The sequence below is a fragment of the Triticum dicoccoides genome, chromosome 2B (genome assembly GCF_002162155.2).
Source record: "Triticum dicoccoides isolate Atlit2015 ecotype Zavitan chromosome 2B, WEW_v2.0, whole genome shotgun sequence".
NCBI classification, from domain to species: Eukaryota; Viridiplantae; Streptophyta; class Magnoliopsida; order Poales; family Poaceae; genus Triticum; species Triticum dicoccoides.
Window position 1 is genome coordinate 496077305 of NC_041383.1, and position 9115 is coordinate 496086419.

The following is a 9115-nucleotide window of genomic DNA, read 5'->3' on the forward strand; positions in this document are numbered from 1 at the left end:
CACATACCTCTCTAGGCCCCGCCAAATGCATCAACTACACATTCACACATGTTACATCATGTACCCCATTGATCTAAAAAGCTCGTTCTTCACGTTTATTTCGCATTCAACATTCCTTTTGAATAAAGTGTGGCCAAAAAATTATTTTAGAGTTTCTACGTATATACAACATTACAGAGTTATATGGAGGAGTACGAACGCTAATTTGCATTGCATGGTGCCCACAATGATATTTATTCCGCACTGTGAATTTGTATATTTTATACTATATACAAAGTTAGTCATAATAAAGAGAAACGAAGAGCATCTCTCTCTCCATCACATACCCCCCCCCCATGTACGCCCTTTCACGTATGCACACAAACTATCTCCAGGTCCTCTAAAACTAAGCGCCCAGCACATGCACGCATGTCTCATCTTTCTCTCGTGATATATACAATGACGATCATTACGGTCACCATTTATGTTTAGTGGTTATTATACAGTCACGGGCTCATCGTACAACTCTGTATTTGCTCAAGACATGACTAGTTGACCAGTTAAACGCTCCACGCGGCACCTCCAGTGTTGCATCACATTATCTCACTACCATGGTGCCCACCTGTCGGCTTGTATCTACTCTACATCTACACTCTTATAAAAAAACAGAGTTGGTGATGATGGTGTGCCTGCCATCCTGCAATATAGGCTGTCCGATTTATATCTGACGGATAGGAAAGAAACTATGGCAATTTTGCAAAAAGGTACCCACACACCTCTCCACATTTGCAAATATGGCCTTCCCTCGTTCATCCTTTTCTCTCACAAGATAAACTAGTCATACAAATGCATCTTGATGTTACGTGCAATGCACGGGCATCTTGCTAGTAAGAATGAAAACAAATGACAAAAAAATATTTGGACGGTGGTTCGAAGTCATGACCGCGGGCACAGCGGACCAGGTGGCCATGTATTGGTATGTTGAGCTATCTGTTTTAAGTTTTAACACACAGGAGCTGGTGTGGTGATTATACACACACGCACGCATGCACACGAACTGCATGCACGCAACACTCACACAAACACAAGCACCCACGCACGCACGCAACACTCACACGTACACACGCAGCCACGCACGCACTCAACACTCACACGCGCACACACACACATGCATGGATGCACATACCAGTACACCACACCACCAACACACACTCTCACGCTCAACTGCTCAACCTACACGTGCATGCACACACATCAGGCCCTGACAGACACATACACAACCAGGTGATTCCCGCGCACGAGTTGGAGTCTTGTCACGCCTGCGTAAATTTGTGTTTATCTGACCTTTTCCCTACGCGAACTGACAGGTGGGAGCCACAAGGAACATGGTCAATTTAACTAGTCAACATGGCGCCATGCAGACTATTTGGCCGGTCAACAGAGTGCAATCCGATGCTGAACCGAGAGCAAATCACCGTATAATCACCGCAAAACATATATAGTGACCGTAATCAGCTTATTCTGAAGTTCGGTGACCGTATTATGCTTTTCTCTCTGTAGGCCCTCCAAAACTACATCTCTACATGTTCTCGCATGTTACATCTAACAACTATGCAATACAGCAATACTACTACACTCTAACACAATAAATCATATGTGTTTTTAGTTTTACTAGATATCATATTGTTACTTAATTATTCAGTTTGCACACATTAAAATTGCATTTGAAATGTATGGCCAGTATCATCTACCGCGCAGGAAAAATGCCTCCCTTTCCTGTTTAATCGGGTTTGTATCGATGGATCATGCGAAACAGCAAAACTATAGTACTATACAGTACAAGTGACAGTTCACTGGGCCGTCGTGTTGTGTACTCCTCCGTCGTAAGAGTGGAGCGCCCGCTTTCATAAATCTTCTAGTCCCTTTCGCCGACATGTGGGACATCAAGCTACCGGGTCCACGTGCCATACCAGAATACAGAGCAAAGCAGTCGGGGTGAAGCACCCCAGTCATGGCGCCGGCGTAGTAATGAGCAATGAGGTGTCAAATCACAAAGCTTCACCTTTCCCGTAGTTAAGTCTGAGGGACGAAGTAATAATGCTAAAAAGAAGAAGTTGGAGGGACGAAGCAATCATCATTTCACTCGTTGCTGAATCCTCTTCTCCCTCATCTTCTTCAACTTAACCTCGTGTTGCTTCTGTCGTTGTTCTGCCTCATGTGGGACGCGGATCGGCTTGGTAAAGCACTGACACGTGGGACCACATGTTAGCAAACCGCCAGGACAACATCCTCTAAAAATAAGAAACCTCCCCAGCCATCCGCGCGACAAAATCACCTCCTTTTTACTAATCTTGATTCTATAATTTTTTTAGATCGATATAATTGAGATTTGTATAGATAGCACACAGGAGCAAAACCAAGTGGTACAGTTAAGGGCATCCACAATGTGTAGCCAAATGTGAAAATAGCTTTTGGTATCGTGGGAACCATTGTGGACGGTGTTGCCAAAGCCAAAAAGATGGAACCGAAGCTCCCTGATTGATTGATGGAAGGAATAGAAAAATGCAACGTCTCTCCTCCTTCTCCCATGCTTGGACACATGTAGTAAAATATAGAGCATAGAGTCTACTCCCCTGTCCCTTCTATCACAAATCACAAAGCAGTGAGGCATCAAATCACAAAAACACGGACGAAGCAACCATCATTTCACTATTCGCTGACTCCGCTTCTCCATCGTCTTCTTCGAGAAACCATCTCACCACACAAAGCTGGACGGACGACGCTATTGTGTACTAGTAGTACTAGTAAGGTACACGTGCATTGCACGCATGAGATTTGGCGACCAAATTATAAATAAATATCACATTATAGCATGTAAGATTTGAGTCATATATGCATGATGTAGATGTTTGTTTAATTCTTGTAGTTCATCTCATTCAAAATCAATTAGTTTTTATAAAAAAACCTAATCCATTTTAAGATTCTTGGAATTGTGCGTTGTAAAGCATAAAGTAAAAACAAATAATGGAAATTCATGTAGAAAAAAATGGGCAATTATGATACAGAAGATTCTAGAACAAAGTAGAAGTGCTTGTGTTTTGAGGTTTGTGCATTATGCTTAAGTTCAACCATGGAGTCTTCTAGACTGTACATGTGGCAAAATCTGGTGGAATGTAGATGATATCCAACGACCAGTAGTGCTCGGATTTGCCATCGGATTGGCTTCATCCAACGACCATCTTCCAAAGTTATTCGCACACTATATAGGGGTATAGTACTAGTACATTTACGCATCCTTTGGTTCAACGGACTTCTTGGATGCAAATAAGGCAGTTGTCTTGGCTTGCAGGCGGCACTTGCGAATGACTTACCGTGGTCTCCGTCAAGGCCTCAATGGTGTTCTCCGTCAAACGCACTTCGCCAAACCACAACGTTCGAGATATCATCGACGTCACTGCAATGGGGAAGGAAGTCAAATATAGTTACTACCTCCATTTTTTTGTACACAAGGCCAATATATCAAAATTACAATTTGCAAAAGGCCACTAACACTAATCGAGGCAAAATTTATGGGGTTTGCCTCGTACTAGCAACCAAGGACATTAATATCCCATGCATGCATGCAGAAGTGAGAAGGTTGGTTTGCATGGCGCTGCATTAATCAAGCGATGAGGAGTGAGATGGTTAGCTCTTTGGTCTTTGGAGAAAAAAATACGCATTAATTGACACGTAAAACAAGGATTTGTATCGATTAAATACCGCGAAGGAAAACCCCGCCTTTCTTTTTTAACACTAGTACTCCTAGTACGTCCTGTTTGGGTCTAGTCCTTGCACTGCCATACTTTGCCACCATTTTTGCAAGCTTGCCTAAAGTTTTCAAAATGAGAAGGATGTACACTTGCGCATGGCTGTCGCGGTCGCACCGCACCCTCACACGGTCGCTCCTGCACGCCGCGATCACACCGCACACTCACACAGTCTCTCCTGCACGCCGCAAACCCAACCAAGGGAACGCACCCTCACTGACACGTGTTGTCGCATGTGAACAAACCAAACTTAGCCATCCTTCTGCTGACACATAATTTTCGTTCATACAGTATGTTTATCCAACCGCATGTTGGGGAGTATCCGTATGGCCCGTGCGGTGGTCTGTTGGCTATTGGACAAGAAGAAGAGGTGAGGAAGAAGGGTTAGGAGATGTAGGATATTCATCCAACCGCCTGAAATGGTAGACTGGCCCAAGTCAGGCGACTTGCATAACAAATATATGTTTTTACACAGCAAAAGATCCATAAAAACAACAACATAAAGAAAAACTATCACTACTTGCGGAACGAGACGGCCTCGTCGTCTTTGGATGCCGACGCGAACCAGCCGTAGCTGCCGACGTGTGTCTCCGCACCGTGGTTATCCTCGGCCTCCAGCTACTCGTTCACGCGGAGCGTGCAGGGGCTCTGCACGGACGAGAGCACAGCCCGATTCAAGTCGAGGACGTCCGGTTCCGCCTACAACAGGGCCTCGATGGCAGTGGCATCCGCGCGCTCCGCGTCGAGTCGAGCCTTCGCCGCCCGGTTCAAGTCTAGGACATCCGGTTCCGCCTGTAGGAGGGTGTCGATGAGAGCGGCATCTGCGCGCTCCGCGTCGAGTCGAGCCTCTGCCGCCCGGTTCAAGTCCAGGACGTCTAGTTCCGCCTGCAGGAGGGCCTCGATGGCAGCGGCATCCACGCACTCCGCCTCAAGTTGAGCCTCCACCACCCGGTTCACATCCACGACATCTGGTTCCGCCTGCAAGAGAGCCTTGATGGCAGCAGCATGCCCGCGCTCCGCATTGAGTTGAGCCTCTGCCTCCCGGTCCTCCTTTAGTATCGCCATGTTGAACCGCTGGTCCACCTGCACCATGGGGGACTCGGACACCGGCACGAAGTCGACGTCCATCGTCTCATACCCATCGGGGGCCTTCTGCTTCGCGACCTCCGCCATGAACATTGGATCGGCTTCCTCCTCCCCGTAGCTTGGCTCCAGAGAACTCGGGGATTGGCCCGCCGCAAAGCGAGCTTGGGAGCGGAGGTCTCTGGCACCGACCGCCGTCGCGATTTCTGCACGGCGCTCCAGCATCAGCATCTTGTAGTAACTGATCTTGCGGTGCACCATGGCTTTCCGGCAAACTAGGGGATGCTTGATGCGGGCTAGGGGATCGAAAGGTGGGGAATGGGCTGGAGATTAGGTGTGGTTTTAGGGCAGTGGCTGGCGTAGGCCGAGCAGCGAAGGTTCTGGTGCGAATAGTGGTTCTGATGACGACCGGTCAATCGGTTTTGACTTTACATCGCTCTTGTCGTGTTCGCGTTGCAGCCCGGCATGCTGGACCCTCCACGTCGCTCACCGAATGGAACGGGCTTCGTCTTGCGTTTTCGCTCGCTTGTGGGACCGCAGTTGAGAGCAAACCGACGTCCCTCCCCCTCCCCAGCCCGCGTCATTATTATACTACCACTCCCTCCGTTTTATGCGGAGTAAATAAAAACAGAGGGAGTATACTACGGATGAGGATCCCCTGACGTGGCCGAACCCATTGGATAACTGACATGCGGGGCCTAGCAAGCATGGGTTCCGCTAATAAGTGACCAAAAGGGAGGGTAAGGCAGGGATACCTACGTCAGAGGATCCACTTCCACTACTACTCCCTCCTTCCATTTACTATATAGGGCCTAATGCGTTTTTCCAAGCTAACTTTGACCAAATGTTAGAGTAATAATATATGGCATGCAACTTACACAAAGCATACGGTCAAACTCGTATGTGAAAGGAGTTTCCAATGATATAATTTTCACATTATACATCTCATGTACTATTAATCTTGTCAATAGTCAAATGCGTTTTAAAACGCATTAGGGCATGGTTAATAATATAGCCAGTCGACGGTTATGAGGGACTGCCATGTCATCTATAGCCAGCATCTATTATATGCACTCCTACGGTAGTGTGGGCTATAAGGTTGGCTATTTTCCGCAAAAAAAAGGTTGGCTATTGTATTAGTACTTTTTTCCATCTCCTCTCTATCTCTTTCTTCATATTTATTGTATTTAACTAGGAATGCGTATATAGCTAGGCTCTTGCATGAGAGCTCACTCCCCTTACTTTTTCATATCTCTCTCCTCCACATAGGCCCTATATAAATGGAAGGAGGGAGTACTACTATGAGCACTGCATACTCTAGCACAGATGTTGTCAGGACTCCACGTGTACTATTAGACAGGGAGCTTAAAAAAGTTACTATTGGACTGACTATACGTGGCGAAATCCTAGTAGGAAGAGCATGCGCGAGAACAAGCACATTCACGTGGTTGAAAATAAATTGGAAACCATCTCGAGTACAAATCTAGGGGTACGTACGAATCTAACAATATTGATTGGGCATTATTGAATGTTGATACTTTTTTGATCAAAGTAGAGATACTTTGACTACATATAAAACTTATATGTAAACTAGAAAGGATAGGAGGGAGTATATTGTATGTTCAAAAACGAAACGAACATTGAATACCCTTTATATATGATTTGCGGATGCTATGATCACCGGTTCAAAATTTTGAATCCGCCTTATGTATCACATGCCCCCACTCGTTCTCTCTCGATTTCATCTCGAGGTCCGGAGATCGATTGAAAGAGGACTAGGGTGGGTACATGCGAATGATACTCGGCGGAATGTTCAAATGAGGCATGCGGGAGGATGGACTCGACCGGAGGGCGACATGATCAACGGAGAAGAGGGTTGGAGAGGAATGAGAAATAAGCAAACGCCACATGATTATACTTGAACGGCTCAAATAAAAAACAAGTTGTCTCGCTTGGCCTACATAGTGAAAGGCCTAATGCACAACACGGAGCACTGATGCTCGAATATGGCCGGGAAAACAGGGAAACCAACATGTGGGGCACACCCGTTGGGACGATGTAGCGCAGACTAGTCCAATGGAGGAGCTGGCCCACGACCTCCTTGCCAACCGACAACTGTTCATGTGGGTCGTTGGGGCCAAACACGTGGCGCGGCTCCAGCACCGCCTCTGGACACGGCGACCACGGTGAGCGACACGCTCATATTGTCGCTAGACACGGTCAGTTTCGGTGTGCCGAGGGTGGCGTTAGTGTTGTGGCACGACCAACAGTATGTTTGGTTTGTGCCCAAGGTTGCCCCATCAAAGCATTGGGTAGCCAAAATTTTGGTTGAGGTATTGGTTGCCCATGATTTGGCCGACATTGGCAAGAAAAATGAACTAGAGTTGGCTAGAGTTCATTGGCATGCCAACAAAATGGCAACCATCCAAACAAAGACCAATCTTTGGGTCATGACCAAAATTTTGGTAAGGTGCACTTTGGCCACAATCCAAACACACCCCAACACCCGGCTCGTCGAGGATGCACGGGGCGCCGCGACGCGTCCGCGGAGTGGTGTAGCGCGGCCAACTGCATCCTCAGGACCTGAGACCATGCCGGGTCGTCTTGCTTTTTCAATGGCATGCGGGGGTCACATGTGAGCAAAGGGCATCTCAAACGTTGCCACGACCGCAGCTAACTACCCTGGCAAACCAAAACCCTCGTCCTCGCGCCGTCGCGCGGTGCGTTCCCAGCCGGTGCCAGCTGCCCGCATTCATGCCGTCCGTTCGTATGTCGTCGTTAAGAGGCTCGGTGCCCGAGGAACTAACTCAACGACTTAATGACGCACCCGGACGCTTGGCCTCACCGGAATGCGCAACTTAAAGTGGCAATGCCCAGCTAACCTCCACACCATAGCGCATCGTCCTCCTACCTGGCACCACATCCACCATGACCGCAAGTGCGAATGCTCTGCGGGAGAGCTTGTCTTCGGGGATGAAGCTCGAGGTCGTCGCCCTCGCTCAAGTCGCCTCTCGTGACGCAATAGCGGTGTAGCCAGACACGGACGCGACCGCACAAGCGGTGGCCACGCTGGCAGCCGACGACGGGAGCACCGTCAGCCACGCGTCCTACTTGCCGCTGTGCAACGTCCGGCACCGCCGAGGTCGGAGACTCCTCCGAGGATGAGTAGGGCATGGGAGGCGGCGGGGCCTGGTGTGCCAACTGGCCGGTCTGTGTCCCGTGTTCTACTCTTCCTCGCCGGAGACCGCACCTTCACTTCACGGGTCTTGAACCCCGCCCCCGTACATAGAGATCACAGATGGAGGACGTTAGTCGCCGCCGTAGAATAGGTTTAGGGTCGGGTTTCTTTTATTTTTTTGTCCTGTAAAAGTTCAAAATGTAATGAAAATCTGCCGTGTTTGCATCAATCTCGGCCGGTGTATATGAACTTTCACAATAATATAGTATATTGTAGGAATACTAGCAAGATGCCCATGCGTTGCACGGAAGATCAAGATCTTGTGGGAGAAAAGGATGAACAAGGAGTGCGGGTAAATTGTCATAGTTTCCTTCCTATCCGTTAGATATAGATCGGACGGCCTATATTGCAGGATGATAGGCACACCATCATCACCAACTCTGCTTTTTATTGAACCGAGACAAATCTAACATGCGAAGTAAAATAAACACATAGGGTCTATACATACACAATTTATCCTAGGCACTCCAATAGTACGTCCACTACACATTCACGCATTTCACATCTTTCTACATCTACGGGAACCTACGAAAGGGTTAACGTAAATTGCCTCTCTCTCTCCTCCCCTGATTTTCATGGTGGTGGGCCCCTCTCTCCCCCCCAATCTAGAATCAACAGCTCACATGTTTCACATTACATTAATTATGTAACTAGGATTACGTAGGTGTAGCATTACTCGTCCTAAAAACCCAACTAAGCCAACCTCCCAGCATATCGCGCGGGAAAAGACCCGGCCACGCCGTTTTAGTCGGGATTACCAGATTACTAGTAGTAGTATCGATGGATCACGTGAAGCAACAAGGTTTTTTTTTGAGGGGGCGAAGCACCTAGTTTAAAAGGAAAAAGGCGGTACACTCACAACACTCCTGTCGCGGTCGCATTGCACCCCACACACGTTCTGTCCTGCACACGGCTCACGCAAACAGAACGCGCTTCGGCTTGCCTCTTCACTGACACGTGGGACTGCACTTGGAGAAACCGACCATGCGCCAAACTCCCCCTGCCCACC